General features: G+C 43.4%; 2 protein-coding genes across 19 annotated transcripts in view; one reads left to right on the plus strand and one right to left on the minus strand.

Moving 5' to 3' along the window:
* Positions 1-2,276, minus strand: part of PKP4 (plakophilin 4) — a 95,932-nt gene extending 93,656 nt beyond the window's left edge. For 3 of the 8 annotated variants that reach the window (XM_075092686.1, XM_075092682.1, XM_075092683.1), the window contains exon 1: positions 2,135-2,271. The gene's annotated coding sequence lies outside the window, so the exon portion shown is untranslated. Of the gene's footprint in view, positions 1-2,134 lie in introns of all 8 variants that reach the window. The other 5 variants (XM_075092681.1, XM_075092678.1, XM_075092680.1 and 2 more) reach the window with 3 other exon arrangements.
* Positions 2,277-2,426: 150 nt separating this feature from the next.
* The window catches only part of CCDC148 (coiled-coil domain containing 148), a 78,129-nt gene continuing 60,177 nt past the window's right edge, over positions 2,427-20,378 (plus strand). For 2 of the 11 annotated variants that reach the window (XM_075092691.1, XM_075092693.1), the window contains exons 1-2: positions 2,427-2,626; positions 6,377-6,475. The gene's annotated coding sequence lies outside the window, so the exon portion shown is untranslated. Of the gene's footprint in view, positions 2,667-2,765; positions 3,596-6,376; positions 6,476-20,378 lie in introns of those variants that run through there. The other 9 variants (XM_075092687.1, XM_075092692.1, XM_075092694.1 and 6 more) reach the window with 7 other exon arrangements.

Raw genomic sequence — 20,378 nt, forward strand, 5'->3', positions numbered from 1 at the left:
ACTACTCTTCCATGAAACTTGCTCCAACTGTGTTTTATAGCAGAACTTCTATTATTATTACTCCTATTTATCCTTACCACGTAACAAGACGAAAAGAAAAAAGTACATGATTTTTACTGGAAAAGCCCCATCAGCTGCTCTACCTTAATTAAAAATATTAATAGCAACTTATTTCAGCAGCAGGGTAGCACTTTACAAGCAATGTAAACAAAAGGAGAAAGTTATTGCAATCTGTCTCTTCACAGACAGGTTACATTCATTTGCATGCAGTATTGTAATATTTAACCGAGACACTACAGCATGTCAGTGCTAACCATAAGGTTTTGCCCCCAAAACACAATCCTCCCATTTTAAATGTGATGGGCAAGACCGAATTAGCCTATCTCCATAAACCTAACAAGTACATTTAGTGGGTTCCCATATTTTTATCTCAGTGAACATATATGTAGCATTTACCTCAAAAAAGAGTTATTAAAGAAGAAAACGTTATCATCCTTCTCTCCTAATCTCTAAACTCCAAGTTATCAAAAAGTGACAATGCTGAAAAAACTGAAAAGCTAGTTAATGAAACATTACTGCTGCAAGTCCAACCACACCTCTTCCTTCAAACAATCAAATCTTGGAGGAATGACTAATATAAAATTAACAGGGAGCAGAAGGTTATAAAAAAAGAAGTACAAAGATCTATGGGCTAAACAGACGCACTTGAGAAACACACAGTTGTTCTTGGGTGAGACACTGATACATTCTGAAGCGATAGCTGGGAGGGGACAAGGACCAGAGAGGGCTCAATGCCTAAACTATGCTCTTTTCTGTGGCATTTCTACCTTCCACACAAATTACCATCACATAAACATAATGTGTTGCTGACACAGCCTAGGTTCAGCGTCACTATTAATTTTATTTGTCCGAGACTTTGTTTCCCAGCTCTCCCAGCCTTAGACACTCAGTTGCATACAGCGAGCTGGATCAACAGATACGCTTACAGTTTTTGCTGGACCGCTGCAGCGCGCCGTAGCTACGGGCAAGCCCGCTCCACCTCCACGGGCAGGATCCCTCGGCTAGCAGGCGTCCACGCGTGCCACACCGCTCACCGAGCTGTGCATGTGCTACTCCCCTCCTGCTTCTTGTCGTTGTTTTAATCGGAGAAGGGCGGAAAAAGCTGCAAGAAGTTACGAGCCCCAGCAGGCACCGCCTGGGCCGCGGCCCCTCCGGCAGTCGGCTAATGGGGCGCACCGCGGGGTTCAGCGGTCACTCAAAGGGAAGAAAAAATTCACGCACCTAAATCGCGTTCAGGGAACGCGGCGACGGCGGGGATCCGGGGGGTGCAAGGCCGCCCGGTGCGGGAGCGGGGCGCGGGGGGGAGGCACGCCGCGTCCCGCCGCGGCGACACCGGGACGCGCAGCCCGGCCTCCGCCGCCTCCCGCCGGCGCGGCGCGGCACGGCGACCCTGCCCGGGGCGGGGGGGGTGTGCGGGCTCGCCCGCCGGCACCCGCGGCTCCCCAAAGTTTCCGCCGCGTCCCGCCCGGCCCCGCGCACCCCGGCTGAATGGCGCTGCGGGCGCGGTGCGGTGCGCGCCCCGGCGGGGCGGCCCTGCCCGCTGCGGCTCGGCGCGGGTCCCGGTTCCCGCCCGCCGCGGCTGCGGGGCTGCGCATCCGCCGCGGGCTCGCCCCGCGGCCACGGAAAGCCAGCGGGCCCAGGAGCGGGGCGGCCACGCCGGGCTAGAGTCGGCGGGCCAGGGATCCTCGCCCCCGACCACCTCTGCGGGCTCCCCGACCCGACCCGCACCCACCTGCCCCCTCCAGCGCCCACCCGCGCCCGCCACCTCGCCTGGCCGCCCGGCGCGGAGCCCGGGGCAGGGGCCGGGCGGCGGCACCTCCGCCCGCAGGGCCCGCGCGGCGCGGCCGGGCACGGGGCGGCAGCGCGGAGGGGAGGGCGAGCGGCGAGGGCGCGCAGCGGCGCCACGAACCAGGCGCGGGTCCGCCTGAGGCAGCGGCTCCTCGGCCGCGCTGCCCCGGGCCCCCGCCGCGCTCCGCCGCCTCGCCTCGCCTCGCCTCACCTCACCCGCCGCCTCACCCTCGCGGCGCCCGGCCCGCGACCTCCCCAGCCCGCGGCTCGGCCCCGACCCACTCACCGCGCGGAGGAAGGGAGGGAGGGAGGAAGGCGGCGGCGGGGCCGAGCCCGCTCAGCGCCGCGGCGGGCCCTAGCCCGGGGTCTCCATGGTGGCGGTGGTGGCGCCGGCGCCGCCGAGCCCCGCCGCCCGCTCCGCCTGGCCCCGCTCCACCCCTCTCGCGACGTCAGCGCAGCGCCCTGCCCTGCACCCGCGCCCATTGGCCAGGCGCGGCACAGAACGGCGCTCCATTGGTCGCTGCCTCGCGTTAAACTCGCCAATGGCGGCACGACTTGAAGTTACTATGGTTACCGATGCTGTGAGGCGGCGGGGTGGAAGGTGCTGCTGTTCCTTCAGCGCGGTGCGCGGCGGGGCCCGGCAGCGACGGCCCCGCACCACGCCCGGGGTGGCTGCCGGCGGCAGCGCCTGCTGGGCGTGGCTGCCTGCCCGGGCAAGGGCCGCTGGGGCGGGGGAGGCTCCTCCGTCTCCACCGCGTAGCCTGTCGGTCTCCTCGCGGTGAGTGTCGGCGCGGGGCGCGGGAGCGAGTGGAGCGCAGGTGATGGAGCAACCGGTTGCAAAATGGCGGCCGCGGCGGTGCCCGGGCGGGGGTGTGCTCCCCTCGGCGGTCGCACCTGCGGCGTGACCCTGCTCTGACGGAGGCGGCCTTGGGAGCCGACGACGACGGCGTTGCCGCCGCAGGAGCGGCAGCGGGAGCTGCCTTCGGTTCGGGCGCCGTCGGGCTGTGAGGAGGCAGCGACGGGTGATCCCCGGTATTGCAATGCAGGTTTCCCGGCGGGACGCGCAGCCCTGAACGCCGCTCGGACCCTCACTGATGAAGTTCAGGCCTTTGTGCAGGATGGGAAATGTATTTCCTAGAATGCTTTAAAATCTCACCGGTTTGAAGCTTTTAGTACTGGTCTAAGTCTGTTTATAGTGTAGAGAATTAAAGATGGGCAGAAGAAAAGCCAGTTGTCTGAAGATATTGTAAAACACTTTAAAAATAGGTTTTGGGTGAGAGAACATGCGTGTTAAATGCTTGGTCTTCTTTCTGAGTTGTGGGACTTCCCAAACACAGGACCCCCTAATGTTTCTCGGGGTTTTCTGACTGATACTATTTGCTCTCCTCCCAGTCTACTGCTATTATAGTTGCAATAGGACACTTGCTACTTTGTTAACTAGTACGATGATGACGCTGTAAATGACTAAAAGAAGTCAAGAATCTTCAGTTTCTTGAATGCCACTTGAATCTTCCCAGAAGTGCATGTATTCTCGTTGTACTCTATTATGCTGTTGCCTTTTACCTTTTCCTGATACTCGTCTAGCACTAAGAATGCTCCACATATTCTTCCATAGGCAAACTTGTGTTTGGGGTCTAATTCAGTGAGCAACTCTTGCTGTCTTAAGAGGTTGTTTTATTCAATCCCTTCCCCTGTTGTGTTGATGCAGATTGTGTAGGAATCCTGCTGGAAAATAACTGTGAAAAAGGTACTTGCATTTTTACTGGTGTGCCTTTTATTTCAATGCAGATTAGTTCTCTAGTTTAGCATGCAGTGGGATGCACCCTATTTTTATCTTGCATAAGGACATGTGACAACTCTGATGTGGTTTAATCAGTGCTGACACTACAAGTAGAACTGTGTCCTTACCCTCTGTTCAGAAAGGAACTGCACGTAAAAAGTAGGGGGTAGCTGAATGTGGAGCATCACCTATAAACTCAGAATTCCTATAGTCCCTTCTCTAAATTTCCACTTGGAACGTAATCTGCTATGCTGCAAACTATGTAGGCTATTGGTATAATTTTTAATCTCTGTAATATATGTTGGCATTTGTATGGACTAATCTAGTAGGAACTCTTACAGTATGATCATATGCAAATGGAAAACACTTGGCAGACATAAACAGGGGTCTTGATTCCTTGCTGCCCTGAAAATGCCATGATTCATTCTATGTTAAGTGGATATAAAATGTTACCAAACCAGAATGGTGGCCTCCTTCTAGGAAATAGGAAAGAGGAGTCCAGAGGAATAATAGCAGAAACTTATTAAAACAAAGAGTAACAAGGGTGATATAAAATAAGCAGGGGAAGGTCAAAGGAGAGTGGAAAGCACGAGAAAAGAAAAAATAAAATGAGAAATCAGAATAAGTAGATCTAGAATAAAGGGAGGAGGAAGCATAGAACCTGTGAGAGCAATGATTTCATTAATTGCAAGGTTGCTTCTACCAAAGGTGTACTGGATTAATCCAAACAACTTCAAATCGATCTCAGCTGGTTTTAATCTGTAATTTGGCTGTTGTTGCACTGGCTTAGCTTCCACAGATAACAGCTATTAGAAAATGAAGAAGCTTCCTTGCTTGCATACCCTGGTAAATTGAACCATTTCAAATTTCAGTTTTCAGATTCTCAAATTTCAACCTGAAAAGGCTTTAGCAAAGCCTTTGGCACTGTCTCTCACAGCACCCTCCTAGAGAAGCTGGCAGCAAATGGCTTGGATTGGTGGATTCTTCACTGGGCAAACATCTGGCTGGCTGGCTGAGCCCAGAGAGTTGTGGTGACTGGAGCTAAATCCACTTGGCAGCTGGTCACAAGCGGGGTTCCGCAGGGCTCAGTGTTGGGGCCAGCCTTGTTTAATATCTTTATCAATGATCTGGATGAGGGGATCACGGGCACCCTCAGTAAGGTTGCAGATGACACCAAGTTGGGCAGGAGTGTTGATCTGCTCGAGGGCAGGAGGGCTCTGCAGAGGGACCTGGACAGGCTGGATGGATGGGCTGAGGCCAGCTGTATGAAGTTGAACAAGGCCAAGTGCCAGGTCCTGCCCTTGGGTCACACCAATGCCAGGCAATGCTCCAGGCCTGAGGCAGAGTGGCTGGAAAGTGCCCGGCGGAGAAGGCCCTGGGGGTGCTGGCTGACAGCCGGCTGAGCATGAGCCAGCAGTGCCCAGGTGGCCAAGGAGGCCACCAGCCCCCGGGCTTGTGTCAGCCCTGGTGTGGCCAGCAGGAGCCAGGCAGGGATGGGGCCCCTGTGCTCGGCACTGGTGAGGCCCCACCTCGAATGCTGGGCTCAGGTTTGGGCCCCTCGGGACAAGAAGGGCCTTGAGGTGCTGGAGCGTGTCCAGAGAAGGGCAGCGGGGCTGGGGCAGGGTCTGGAGCACAAGTGTGCTGGGGGGCGGCTGAGGGGGCTTGGGGGGTTTAGCCTGGAGAAGAGGAGGCTGAGGGGAGCCCTTCTCGCTCTCTGCAGCTGCCTGAGAGGGGCTGGAGTGAGGGGGGGGTTGGTCTCTTCTCCCAAGTAACAAGCAGTAGGATGAGAGAAAATGGCCTCAAGTTGCATCAGGGGAGGTTTAGGTTGGATATTAGGGAGAATTCCTTCACTGCCAAAGTGGTCAGGCACTGGCACAGGCTTCCCAGAGAGATGAGGGAGTCACCCTCCCTGGGGGTGTTCAAAAAACATGTGTAGGCATGGCACTTCAGGGCATGGTTTAGGAGGCCTGGGGGGTGTTGGTTTGGTGGTTGGACTTGATCTTAAAGGTCATTTCTGACATTAATGATTCTATGATTTCTGACCGTTACTGCTGTGACGGTGGAAGGCGCAGCCTACTGGCAGGACAGGAAAGGTGGTATAATGCCATCTCCAGGCTTTCCAGATTCTTTGTAGTTCCGGGTGGGCGGCTGTAACCCTCAACATTATTAGAAACAGGCTGTTCCAAGTGACTTGTGTTCCTGCAGAGCTATGCATTGCAAGGTCTCTCTGTATTTTAGAGTTTGCCACTGGGGCAGGATGGGGAAGGGTAAGAAATAATGGCAAGGAGGAGAAGGTGATCTTTAGCAGGATTGTTTTGGCACAACAGAAGTATGAAGAGTTAAAATTTCTATTTTGAAGTCCTGTCAGATTTGCAAATATATTGAATGACTATCAGTGAAGAGCAGCTATTTCATTCTATCTGGTAGTAGTCATACAGTCATAGCTTTTTTTTTTAAATTTGTTTTGGCACCCAGAGCAGCCAACACATTATCTAATTTGACTGCTGCATATCACAGGCCATCAATTCCCACCCATTTATCACTCTACTGAGCCCAAGAGGGACTAAATATATTATGGAAAGGCACCGCATTTTAACTTTCCAATACGAACATCTGCATGGTATAGAGATTCTTTTAATTTCTTACTCCATTACCTGACAGTAGCCTTTGTCAAATACATGTTTAAACTCATATCAATTTTAGGATCAGCAACAAACAAGTACTGTTTCTTTTTATTCCCCTTTTCAGGACATGACTTGAAACGAAGATGATCTTTCTTTTTCATTCTCAGTGTCATTTGGAAAGCACTGATTCCATTATGTTTGTGACTCTTACAGCAATCTAATGGTATGTTTTCCTTCTGAACCTTCCTTGTTTCTTATAAGCCTTAAATCTGACCTCTTAAATGATTGTGCTTGGTTTTCAGCTTTTTAGATGAGCAAATTTGCTGGTTGTTTTGTTGCCATCGTGCTCCTTCAGCATTTCAAGTCATTAATATGTTTTTCTGCTTCATTTAATCTATTCTGAAATTAATCCAAATTGGAGTATTTTTTAATATATTCCACAGATGTTCACAGTCCTTGCAGAACACTGGCATGCCTATCTTTAATTTTAGTGATTACTTCTCTATTTGCAAGATTACCTAGGCTTTCTCATTTGTTGTAAGCACAGAGGCACTGTTGCTAGACAGTGGGAATTGTCGGCACAGAATGCTTGGTCCTTGGAAATACAAGATTATGAAGAAAAATATTAGTCATAAAACCAAGGTTGCCTTTGCTTCTGGTTTGTTTTTTTTTCTGGAAATTATTTAGTGCTACCTATTTTATCTGTAATCTCTTACAGCTACTGAAATTACAAAGGTTTGGAAAAAATAACTGGAGGAGAGTGATGTTCATGGCAGGCTAACTGAACAAATGAGCAGCTGTTTAGTGTTCACAGGGAAAGTATTTAGATGTGTGATTTCTCCCCCCCCCCCAATTAAGATGTACAATTTGATTTCAAAAGTTACTGCAAGCCATTGTGTTGATGTCACAGCAACTCAGTCAAGCATGATACAATTGACTTTGGGTAATTTGGAAACTGTAATTTCATTTGGTTTAAAAAGCAGTAAATGTTCTTTTTTATTGTTGAGCTGGGAGGTGTGGCATCTAATTGAAGGTATTTCTGAAGCAGTGGTGGACTGGCATTTTGCTGTTTAGCGAGGGTTTTTACAGACTTTTTAAGTTTCAGACAGTGGCATTCAAAATTACTGCTCTATATTGGGTATAGACTTCTCTCTCCCTGTGGAAAAACAAAATGTTGAGGAAAACTATTTGGATACTGCCAAGCTGTTTGCATTTTCATCACTTTTTTTTTTTTCTTCCATGGCTTTGAAGCATCAGGTATGAATATTTGATTTTATATCCTGCAAAGTGCTCAGCATGATCACCAAGCTTCTGATGACACAGCCACTTTAATCTGGCTCAAGCCCAGCTGCAGTGGAAAGGGACAGTGCTACCCTGTCATGATATCTCTCCAGCTTTCCTTGTGCCAGCAAACGTGACCGTGTAACTGTGCAGCAAGCTAGGTTAGAAAATTGATCCAGACTCCCCAGAAACCTCCCCACAACATATGCTCTTATTTTTTCAGTTGGATCAATTTCCTGATCAAGCTCGCTGTTCCTGTCTCTAATGCCTGCAGTAAGACATTTGCAGGTAGCCACGTACAGAGGGAACAGGGGTCCTCCTCTCTTGGCAGCCATGTGAAACGTTTTGCCCTGGTTACCTGTTTCAGCAAAATGGAGGTTTGAGGAAGAACAGCTTGCTAGACCACAGTATCAGCTGAATTGCTGAGCTGATTCAGGTTTAAGAAAAGTAACCTTTTCTTGGGTAAGCAAAGGAATTCCATTACCAATGTATTGATTCAGCTTATAGTGTGGCACCATGGGTGGTTTTGCTGGTATTTTGTTTGGGGGTAGTGTACTACAGGAAGGGAAGTCCTTAAGTAGTCTTTGCTGCTGAAGCCAGCTACTTGTGAAACCAGGCTTCACCACATGTGTGCACCTGTAAGTCAGGGTTGCTCTTAGGTATTACTGCATTTGGGCAGCTCGGCAGCAGCCAAATGGGTAACTTGGTGAGAGGATGTGAGGAAAAGCTGAGTGGGATGTCCAATAAAGAAAAAGTGATTCACAGTCGTTCTGTTCTGTAGGTTTTCAGGTCCTAAGCTTGTAGGTAATTTTTGTAGAAACTAACAACCTTTAAAAAAAACCCAAAGCACAAAACAACCCCTCCTCAAGCTCCACAAACAGAAAAAAAGCCCCATCTCTGGAGAACGTGGGTACTTACATCTGTTTAAGGACAGGTGAAAGCTTGCTAAAATCCTTTTCAGTTCCTACTGACTGCTACAATTCTCAAGCTGAATGAAATATTACTCATCTTACTAGGCTGTATTTGAGGCCTGGAAAACATGTTGAGAAATTTACCAAATTGTAATCTCTCTTATCAGGCTAGGGATATAGAATTTCATGCTGAAATCTAGAGATCCGTATGAATAAGGAGGCAACAAAGAAAATGTATGTGCAAGTATTTGTTCTTATTTATGGAATGTATATTTCCAAGGGTTGTAAATGAGACACTTCAGACAGGTGTGCTTTGTTTTTTGTAGTAGGATACCATTAATTTAAAGTGAAGGTGTGCCAAATGCTTCCATGCACATAACTCTGCAAATTTGCCCTAACAGAACCGGCAAAAGTTGTACAAAATGATACTGATGCGATTGGCAAAATAACCTGCAGTGGCTTCTAAATCATGAGAGTTATCTATCCCTCTTGCTTGCTGTCTCATAGGCTGCAGACAAATGTTCGTCTGTGACTCTAGCTATGCTACTGTCAGACAAAAATCAGACAGGCAAGGTTAAGGTACAGTGATACAGAGTCTTTGGTGTCAGCACTTACTCACAAAGCCTTGCTTCCTCAAATTCCTCTTTTCCCCCTAATGGCTATTAACCCTGGATGTGTGTCTTCACCTTAAGCTCTATTTGTGAAGCAATCTGTTGAACTCTGAGAGGACTGATGCAGAATTGCTTTTAAGCATAACCATAAATGTACAGAGCACTGCAACTGAGAAAGCCATAGCTTCTCACAGGGTGTAGTAGGAGAAATTGGACTTGCTCAGGGTAGTACGTTCTTGAAGCACTGGTAAAGAAAAACTGTACCCCCATACAGTATAAACTGAGCCAGCTGACTTGTGCCTGAAGTTCATTAAGAAATGCTTATACAAATTGGTCTGTAAGCAGAGCTGTGGGGAGGAGGCCTCCAGCAGTGGGTCAGTGAACCTTTCCATACAGGCTTGTCTTTTTAAAGAAAAAACATCAGTAACAAAGCTGGCATGAAAATGGGGTAGGTGGAAGTTTAAAATACTACACAGAAGGCAAGAGCAAAGACAGGAGCATGTGCGAAAGGTGAGGACAACTTACAATCACCTGTTTCATTGTATAAAACAAAGAATTTGACTTCTGTTTCCCTTCCTGCTTCGAGAAGATTTGGGCTTTAGCTAGTTAAAGAAAACAAAACTATCGTGACTGCAAACTGTATATTTCCAATTGTTCATTTTGCAGCACTGGAAACAAAGTCACATCAGTTGGTTTATCTGAAGAGCAATGGGGCTGCGATTTAACAACAGTAATCCAGATATTTTGTACAGAATTTTTAAGACCAGTCTTCAGTAGTTTGGGCTTTTTTTTTTTGTGACTTTGACTTCTGCATACTCTGACCATCTTTAGCTGTCTTCCACTGAACGTCTGCTACTACTTAGTATTGATTTGTTTAGTATCTGATGGTTTAGCAGATGTGATGCTTCTTATAGGACACGCTGTTCTGCTACAGCTCCTTTAAGGTCGATCTCCTTAACCATCCCTGCCTGTAAAATTGCATCCTTATTCCATTGGCCCTGCATTATTATACATGGAATCCGTCTTTGAAATTTCTGTGGTACAGTGCGTATCCTACCTTTTGATGAGAAGTCATTGTGGATGAATCCTTGCATATTGCATAGGCATAAGTTTGTACCAGAAAAAAAGAGGCTGATGCTTATTTTGTGTAAGACCAGATTGCCCGTGGCATTACAACTTCACTGATGCCTGTTGCAACTAGGAGCCTCTGTATGAGAAGACTGGTGGCTGTTTGGTTTAGCAAGATTACGAGCAATCAAGCACTGTGTATCAAAGGGTAAAGACATGTTTGTATCTCCCCTGCAAAGACGCTTCTCTGCGGAAACATATGGTCAGTCCTTCCCACATCGGGGCAGTCATCTGGTGGCAGGAGGCCATCATTAATTGAGAGCACTTCAGTATCACCTTCCAAAGTGAGCCGCCTTGGAGCCAGCCCTTCTGCTTGCATCGGTTTAGCGTACTGACTGGTCTGTCCCCAGGCTGTGAGCTCTGTAACCTCCTTAGTTTCTCTTGTCCTTTAGTTCCTTTTAGTCTCCTGAATATCTGTTCCGAAGTATTTTCTACTCTCACCCCAGTCCTTTCTTCCTTGCTGTTCTTACAGCTCTAGCAACACATTTCCTTCACTGATTAAGCCCTCCTTTTCTTCTATGAAAACTGTAATGAAAGGATGCTTCTTGTATAAAACCTTACAGCTTTCAGGATGTCATCAGAAACTTATATGTTAGCTGATGGTATCAGTCCTATGAAACCTTCCTTTCTGGTTACTTACACAGTTTTGGTGATTTTTTTTTTTTTTTTAATGTACGCTAGTTCTTAGAAACACAACCATTTACTTCCTTTTGTATATTTGTACAGTATCAAGAATACTTAATACTGACCCAGAGTTTACAAAATAGTTTGGTGTGTTTAAGCACCTATGCAGCTATGGGCTGTGTTAGATCCAGACTAGAATGGCCATTATCTTGCAAAACAGTGTCCTCTGGAGGAAGTCCATAAGTGCACAGGAAGAAAAATGGCACCACATTTTTATATGGAAATGAACAGGCAGATATTTTTTCTTACACAATTTGGAATGATCTGTATGGATAATATGACTTTGTTCTGAAGTATATTTTAAATGATGAAAATACTGTGATTTTTAAATATCATACAGGCTCAATATGAAGTGCTGTGCCTTGCACAGCTGAGTCCCACTTGCTAGAGAAATAATGCATTTTTTTCAGTTACCAAAGTGGTAGGGGGTTTTGCGTTTGTGTTTCAGTTGGGTTTTTTTATTTGGGTTTTTTACAATGAAGTTAAATATTATAGTTATATATGAGCAAGAACAAGTTTTTTATTCATTTTAGCAGTTAGAAGGCAGGTCAAATTTTGGACCAGGAGCTTCATTTCATTGGTGCTATTAAGCAAAGAGAACCTAAAAAAGAAAGTTACTTCTCTTAATGCTTTTCTGCACTGTTAAGTCTAGTCTCCTTGTTAATGTGAATCACATCTCTTTTTGGTTTAAAAAAGAAAAATACTATTTTGGTTTTGTATGGGTGGCTGAAATGTCTGGTTCCAAAACTGGTGGGCCTTAAGAGGTAATGAAATTGCAATATTTTGTTCCACTAATATCAATCACTTCATAGACTCTCAAACTACTGCTTTGCTTTTGTTTTTTGTTAATAGGAAAAAGGGTGGGGGGAAGTCAAGGCAAAACCCAGATACTTTGTCGTGATGCAGGGAACTTTGATTCTATGGCAGTTTCCTGTTACAGCATCTTTACTTCTGTCGTGCTAAATGAGTAATGTAGATTTAAGCATTTTATTTGATGGATGCCAGAGCAGCAGTGGCAAGTTGCTCACTGCACCATTACACGCACCCTGCTTGCCACACAGGCTAGCGAATAAGCAGATATGCTTTATGAACCATACAGTTAAAGGTTGATTTAACTGTACGTTTGTTATTTCTTAAGAAATTGAGAAAATTGTAGGGTGCTATAATGGATAACTCGGACTCACGTTTTCCCATAAATCTTTAAATGAATATATTGAAGCATATTGTTTAATTTGTAACTTTTTGTTATATATGGAGGTAATAAATAGGAAGCTAGATGGAACTTTAATAAAAAAGTATGTAATAAAACTCTGCAAATTTATTGTGTTCAAATCAAAAAGTCTGTAAATGATGCCTCAGGATTTTTGCTTGCAAAAATTTTGGCTCAGCAAAGCAGGATTTTGCCCAGGATTTCCCAGCCACATGCCAGGAATTGCCCAGAGTGGCTGTGGATGCCCCATCCCTGGGGCGTTCAAGGCCAGGCTGGACGGGGCTTTGAGCAACCTGCTCTAGTGGAAGATGTCCCTGCCCATGGCAGGGGGTTGGGACTAGGTGGTCTTTAATGTCCCTTCCAAACCAAACCAGTCTGTGATAATTAACTACTGAAAGCATCAGAGCATTTTCTCATTTCATCTTCTCTTTCACTTAAACTTCGAAATTGCCAGGTGTGCTGCCTGCAGCTGGCTAACTTTGAAGTGAGTGCATTTGGTCAGTAAGCGTGGATTGTGCATGTTTCCTTCAAAACAAAGCAATGTAACAAAATGCCAGCTGACTCACTTGATTCAGGGTTGAACAGTGGATGTTGGTGACTTCATTTCCTACCCTTTTTATGTCAACTTCTCAACTTTTAAGGAAATAATTTCTTTTATTTTATTTGCTTGTTGCATTTTTTTTCCTATATGGAGTGGGTTTTTAAAGTTTATTTTATCTTGGATTTTCTATTTAGAATATTCAAAGAACAGAGGGGCAGAATAGTTGTTCTCTTGTAACGTACTGATACTTAGAAAGCAGACGAGCTATTTCCATCCCTTCCTTGCAGTGTGACAGTCTTCCATGAAGCTGATTGTTTTAAGTGTTACTCAAATTGATCTTCCTACTTTGGATTAAGTTTTACTTAACGAGGAAGTAATGAGATTATCACAGACAAAAAGGGCTACATCTGTTTTGGAAACATACAGTTTCTGATACTTGACTTCATTTCAAACAGATCCATAATCCTTTCTTTAGGGAACGCAAATTTAAATGATAAACTATGAGACTTCTCTAGCAACTGTTTTGACACTGGATGATAAAAGTATTATATTGTGTATTTTCTTCCTGGGGAAAGGATTGACTACTGCAAGATTAAAATGTTCTGGATGGGTGCCATTTTCAGATAGTTCAACTAGGAGAGAATGGGTCTGATTAAAGGATAAAGCTGGTTATTTGTTTGTTGTTTTTACACCATGCCCTACAATGGGAGTGATTCTCTGTCTTTTTCCCTGACAATAATTAGGATCAGAGGGTTCCAACACTGCGTGTTAATATTCCTCTTCTTCAAATGGAAACATGCAGTAGCTAAGCAATTAACATTTCCTTTAAACTTTAAAATCTAGAAAAAAACCCTTCCACAAAATATTTAAGAACTCTCCAGTAATTCAAAAGACAGCACTGAAAATAAGGGACTTCTATGTTTGGGTTTTTTTTGTTTCCCCCTGTTTGGATGTTGTAGGAAATATCTGTCCTAATCTGTGATCAAAGTTCCCACTGACGTTGTACTTGGTTTTCAGTGAAGTCAGTGGTTCATTTTGGGTTTTTAATTGTGTATGTCCACTAGTAATTTACCTGAACCACCAAACAGGATTGTAACACCCGCTGTTGCGAAATTAAGCAGCCCTCCTTCATGCAAAATACGGGCAGCTATTAAACTGTTGTTGATTATGCTGTTAAATTGTATTTTGTGTAGAGTTGATATAGCTTCATGTTATTGATTTTTACATTTAGTAATTTGTATGATTTAAAGCATGCACAAGAAGTTTTGCTTTAAATAGCATGTCCAGATCATTAAACACTCTGCCTCCCTGCCCAGTAATTTTGCCCTTCTGTTGACTCACAGCAGTTTAGCTGAGAGGAAAAAATGACACTCGTGACCTGAATCTGCAAGGATTTGTGTGTGCAAATGACTTGTTGAATTGAGGCAGTGAAACCCAGGGTTTTTTTAAGTTAATGGTTAAACTCAGTGGGAGTACTCATGCTTGTGGAATTGGGACCTTAACTGGGCATGAATTATCACCAGCAGCAACATGTGACAGGGTGTGATTGGCAGATAGCAGGCTTTGCTTGCTCCAGAAATGCTGACTAACACTTGTAGGGTTTAATTTCTATTTAAATGAAAGGGAGTAGGATCTAGCCTTAATATTTAGTATTTCCATATTTAAGAATATACTTAAGTCATATACCTCAGGCACAATCAAGCGTTTACATTGAGAATGCACTGAAGTGTTTAGTTGAATTGGAGGCATGACCTTTTAAGAGGTCATACTTGTTACAGTCTAAAACAGTTCTGAACTATAGTGAAATACAAAATTATCAACAGGAGGAGATAGAGAGGATTGGTAAACCTTGTGCTTTTTACTGTTACTAAAAGTTTTAGACATGGCTGTTTGCAGACATAGCTGATTTAGCATTCTTGGGGAACAGTCTTCTATGTACTAAAAGCTTCTGTTCGATGCCTGTTTTGTCTTTTGTACTTTTATGTTTCTAAGATGCATCAAGACTTCCCATCTAGAGGCTGTATTGAAGTTCGAGCAAAGCCTTGAAGCAGGGTGTCTGAATCCAGGCTTAGATGAACTTTTGGAGTATTGAAGAGGATTTTAGATATATCAGCATTAAAGCAGAAATAAATTTATCTTGCAGTACTCTTATCATTTTGATTGGTACATTTTCTAGTTACTGAAGATAAAATACAGGTTTATACAGATCTTGCCCTTTCCAAAACCATCTTAACATTCCATTTCAGTGTTTCAGTGAAGTCATAATGTTGAATTTGTGATTGGAAAAAATAATGTCCATTAAAAGGCTGAGATCAAATACAAATGTATGATGTCATTGCAGAAAGAGAAATGGGTAGGCTGGAAGGGAATAAGCACTTGTTTAATCAAATGTAGTAACGCTAAAATTACAGAAAATAGCCAGTAAATTGTTTTTTGCACCACTTCTGTTCCCGCAGATGTACTCTCCAGCTTTCTTCTCAAAGGAGTGGAAGCTAAGGTGAATACATGAAGTTTTGTTGAAATGCTGATATTATATCAGAAACATGTCAGTACAGACAGATATTAACAATTTGCCAAAGGGATAAATAAATAAACTGGAGGGATAGCTATGGTGCTGCTAGTCTTACTAGTATCCATAGTTATTTCTCAAAAACGTCAGTGTTTCTTGTGTTGGAAGAAGCTTGTCATTTAAAGCTGGCCAGATGGACCCGAATTAGGATGGTGGCTCCCAAAATGTGTAATACAGGAGAATTATGCTAATGCAGCAGCTGGGCAGGGAACAGTAGTAAAAGGCTTTTATAGAGAGAAGTGAGTATGATGGATCCAGTTGTCTTAAAGCTTTCAAGGACTCCAAATTTTTCATCAATAAGTTATTTTTCCCTTCATATAGGGTCATACAAGTGTCACCGAGTAGTACTCCCTTCCCCAGTTTGTCGGTATAAGTAGTGCTAGGATTGTCAGAAACCCAAAAAAGCAGGCAGGAGGAAAGCTGACTGTCTATAGCAGAGGAACAGGATTTCTTTTAAGCTTGCAAGAGACTGGATTGTTAGCTCCTTGTGCAGTTATTTTTCCAAAGACAGATGTTTGTCCGGCCTTTACATTACTCATAATTTTGAAATGTGTCTTCAGCCTGACTTGTTTTATTTAACCTAATAAAATCTTAACCCTACTAAAGGCTCGATGCAGTATTGAAACTGCCAGGTGGTATCCCCTTTCTCTTTATTTCCAGCTGAAGTTCCTTTTAATTTATTTTTAAATTACATGCTGTTGGGTTTTGACCATGTACAACAGAGCTGGAAGAGCTGATGGGGGAGGCAGGACAACAGCCAGGAGCCAGCTTGGAAATTACACTGGGGATGAAAAATTAGTTTGTCTGTGCAAGACAGTGCTCAGTCTGTCAAACTCAGATACAGGTTGCTGATACTTAAAGATAGTTTGCATCCTCCTATGCAATTGTACGGCACATAATACCAATTGGCAGAGCTCCCTAATGCATCTCTTTTTTTCTTCTTTTAGACCTTTCCTCCAGATCTGCTGAGTTGTCTAGTTCTTAGTTCTCCAGCTAAAATGCTCCTTTGCCCTTTCCCTGCTGCTTAGGTCTCTGGGCTTGGAGTCCACGGTGGTAGTATCTTTAGGAAAAATGCCATCCTGCTAATCATAGTATGGGTAGAGTTAAATCTGATTTTACTGTTAGTTACAACTCCTGACCTGTCCTTGCACTCACACAGTGACAGGAGGTAGCTCCATTATCTAGTCAGTGCTTGCCAGTACTTGGACTGCTCCCTTTCAGCCTGTTCTTGCTTGCTCTTGAGAACAAATCTGAGCTTAAACTTGATTGCATCTAAGGTATTTGAAACAAACTTGCACTCACCCGTAGCCTTTGGAACACTGTGCAGATTACAGAGTGAATAGGAGGAAGGCCTTAGCTTGGGCTGCCGGTTAGCTTGGGCTTGCACCCACCTGTGATGTGGGAGCCCCATCATCCCGGCCTGGCTAGCTCCACGTATGCCAGCAGTGTTAGGGCAGACAGTCATCCGGGTGTTTTCCTGGAAGGATGCAATATTATATGACACAAAGTGTTAACAGCTTTGCAAGTACCACTTAAGATCATCAAACGAAGCGTGGCATGCCCTCGCTGCTTTGGATCAAAGCCTTGTGGAGCACTATGGACAAAGTCAGTACCTCCAAATGCTGTTGTCCATATTCTCCATGTGTCTCCATATTCTGTTGTAATCTGTGAAGCTGAAAAGATTTCGAAGGCAGTGAACTCTTACTGAAACTGGTATTTCCACTCTAAGTATTTTAGCTTCAAAAACACATAGGTATATGGAAAAAATCATTAGCTGTAATTCATTAGCTCTGTTCAAGCAGCTGCAAACCTTTACAAATTAATAATTTTCATCATGGAATGTAAATTCTGGGTTGTAAGCTGTCATGTTCATTCAGTGCAAAATTTCAGCTGAAGCTGACAGGGTCTTGCAGGGTAGAGGTTGAACAAGCACCCCCAGAATTAACCCACTGCTAACAATCAAATTTGTCATCTTTAAACCTACAAATAACTTGATCTTTGTAAAAGTGTCATTATGATGTAAATATACCAAGTCTTGCCCTAAATTGTTTTCCTTCCTCCTTTTAGTACAGACTCCACAACTAGGAGAAATACTAACAGATTTAATGAGAGCATTGTCACAGTGGAAATCTCTCTTTTAAGGTCATAAAATGCAAAAATCCCAATGGTCTCTTCAAGAGCAAAAGGATGAAGGTGCTTAAAGGCACTGACAGATGTAGAGATGCAAAATCCAGTGGCTCTTGTTAAAAACTAAAGTACCCCTGAAATATTTGCATTACTTTCCTTGAGTGGAAATGCGAGAGGAGCTAGAAAAAAAATCTGCTACATATGATTTTTCCATGGGTTGTGCTTGTAAGAAGGAAGAATGGAAGTAGATTTTATGCTCTTTGAAAATGCTGAATCAGAGTTCTTCCACTCAGTCTGGGGAGAATGAGATCAGTAGGGATTTCCTCAGACTAGTGGTGCAAACCCTATACTCTTAAGAATACTGCCTGATAGCACTTGGCCCATATCAAAAGAAAGTATCTACTGTAATACTGGCATGAATGAGCACAAACTGTAGAACTGATGATGGAGGCTTAAATGCCCTTTCGACGGACTAACCTTGTGAAAAGAGCAGAGTCAGAGAATCTTTTAAGTACATTGTTTATTTTGTACCACTGTACTCAGATATACCACGGAATACCCCTTGAACTTAAGCATGGGGAAGCTGGGTGCCAAGAATTGCAAGTGCTAGCAGGCAAAGCAGAGCCAGTTTTCATTGTTGCAAATGTCTCATTTTGAGTTTGCAAGGAACTTGGATGTCTTGCTTTGTAGTTAGGACTATCCTATGTTGTGTTTTCCTTTGTAGGTATTTTTTCCTGCTTTTGATTTGAGGAATTCTGGCAACTTGGTCAAAGCTGCTGCCGTTATTGGACTGTTACAAATCTAAAAAGTCCAAATGGTTACACAAAGCATGTGCAGGCAATCCGCTTCAAGTCTAATACAGAAATATTTATTTCTTGTTTGCAGAATCTCAGAATGTGGTGATTTCTCTGCTGAGGAGAAGCAACATTGCTGTGCAAACATTAACCGTAGTGCACAAAAACCCTCAGGAGGACTTGCTGTTGTTTAAAAATCACGCTGCTGACCCGTAGAGCTCAAGTGGCTCCACTGGACAGTGGTCATACTCATTCAGAATCGTTGTGCTGGTTCTTCCCCCTTCTTTTCTTGGCCCTATGTAAATACATGTTATATCTGATGGTATAAGAGGAGGCTTGGTGCAGTTATTCTTCATCTTTACATTATTAAGAACAACAGTACAACTATAGAGATATCAAGCCACGGTTGAATATTCCTAGCTTCATTCAGGAAGATGTGAATAGTGATGACTTATGATCTTTCTAAGACAGACATGTATAAAAGTCTGTTTTAGACTGGTCAATCAAAAAAGCTTTAAAACAAAGAATTTCAATATATTGTGATGCTTTCCCTTTTCTCTAAATTCAGGTATGTGGTTGATACTCTTCAAGGGAAGGGTAAAGTTCAGCTAAGAAGAAAAATGCCTGGTTTTGTTTCTGTGATTCACATTGAAAGCCTTAAGAAGAAATAACTGAAAAGTAGTACTAAATAAATATTTTCATTTTCTTTTTTTCTACTTTTGGGGATTTTATCATCAGTTTTTTAAGTTTTCCTGTTCAACCTTAATGACTATAAATTCAGTGGAAGATTGTGTCACATAATTATGCTGGAGTTTCTGGAAAGTGCTGAATATTATAGAATTCCATGGGAAATTATGCCAGTTTTCAGGGTTTCACTCTTTGTTTTAAAATTCCCCCTGTAGCCTCTTTTTTAATTACAGATTTTCATGATGTGTCTACTTTCCCTTCCTCCTGGGAAGAAGATTTTGGAGGCTGGACATCTAAAGGAATTCTGGCATTAGGGATACTAAACTAAACCTAATTTATAGACTTGTAAATAACCTGAATAAAAAGGATTTTCTTTAAATGCCTATAGCTTAAAGATTTGGTTGTTCATGATTGAGCATTTCTTGTTCTAGGTACATTTATTTCCAGTGATTCCTCCAAGAAATAGAGAAAGCCAAGCCCATGCATAGTTGGCCTTTCTAAGAAGAAGCAGAAAAATAGATTTTGTCTTTAGGGGAAAAAAACCCAATATTTAAACTGTCTTTGTGCATCTTGAAGAAATAAGTAAGGTGAATCCTTACCTTATGGATTGACATAAAATTAATTTGGTTTTTTAAAAAAATCTATTCCAGTGGAAGTATATATGCAGTTAGAAAATTATATGTCGATAAACTGATGTATAGATAAAACATTACCATGACACAGGACAAAGTTACTTCTGATACAGAGAATTACCTCATTTGTCTGAATGAATTTGGCAGTGTTATATGATTACAAATTGAAAACAAATAATTGCTTTAAGTGGAGAAAAATTGAATCAACGCTATCAATGTGCTAACCCTTTTCTTCCTTTCTTTTTCCCTTGACTTTTGAGGAGTGTGCAGACTTTGGGATAGAACTGTAAATTTATTTACAGGTGACTATTAGATTGTAAAATACACATTAGTCTTTCAAAAATGGAATGGACCTCCTCATGTGTTGTCATATTTTCTTTCTCTGGTGTACCTTTAATTTCAGTCTTTGTGAACATCAGATAGTGACGTTCAGTGCAGCTTCTGACCAACTGATATTGTCAATTACTTTCAGAACAAATTTGAAAAGGTCCCTTTATTGGTAATGAATGGCCAATCTTGTGTGAAGACAGATGACATTTAGACTTTGCTATTTTTGGTTTAGTGCAAGGCACAGTTTCACAGCATTGTTAAGTAACACTGAAGAACATGAATGAAGCAGCACTCAGAAATGTCACACTTTATCAATAAGCGTTCACTATTTTCTACTTGGTTTGGTCATGGACTATTCACTGTACAAAACCTGGTGGTCATGAATTTTATTTGCCTTGTAACTTGCATAGGTAACACAGAATTGATATCAAAGTGGCTTTAGCCACAGGAACAGTAGCGATGCTGTATGTATGTATTGTTGTGGCTGTAATTTCAACTGCACTTACCATTTGTCTGCAGTAATAATGGAAGCTCGTTCGTTGAACTCTTGTCCATCTATGTCAGATTTTCACACTTTAGCTGTTCTTGATGATTCTGCAGTGCAGAATGTTGTCATGAAGA

This window comes from Phalacrocorax aristotelis, chromosome 5 (genome assembly GCF_949628215.1).
Source record: "Phalacrocorax aristotelis chromosome 5, bGulAri2.1, whole genome shotgun sequence".
Classification (NCBI taxonomy): domain Eukaryota; kingdom Metazoa; phylum Chordata; class Aves; order Suliformes; family Phalacrocoracidae; genus Phalacrocorax; species Phalacrocorax aristotelis.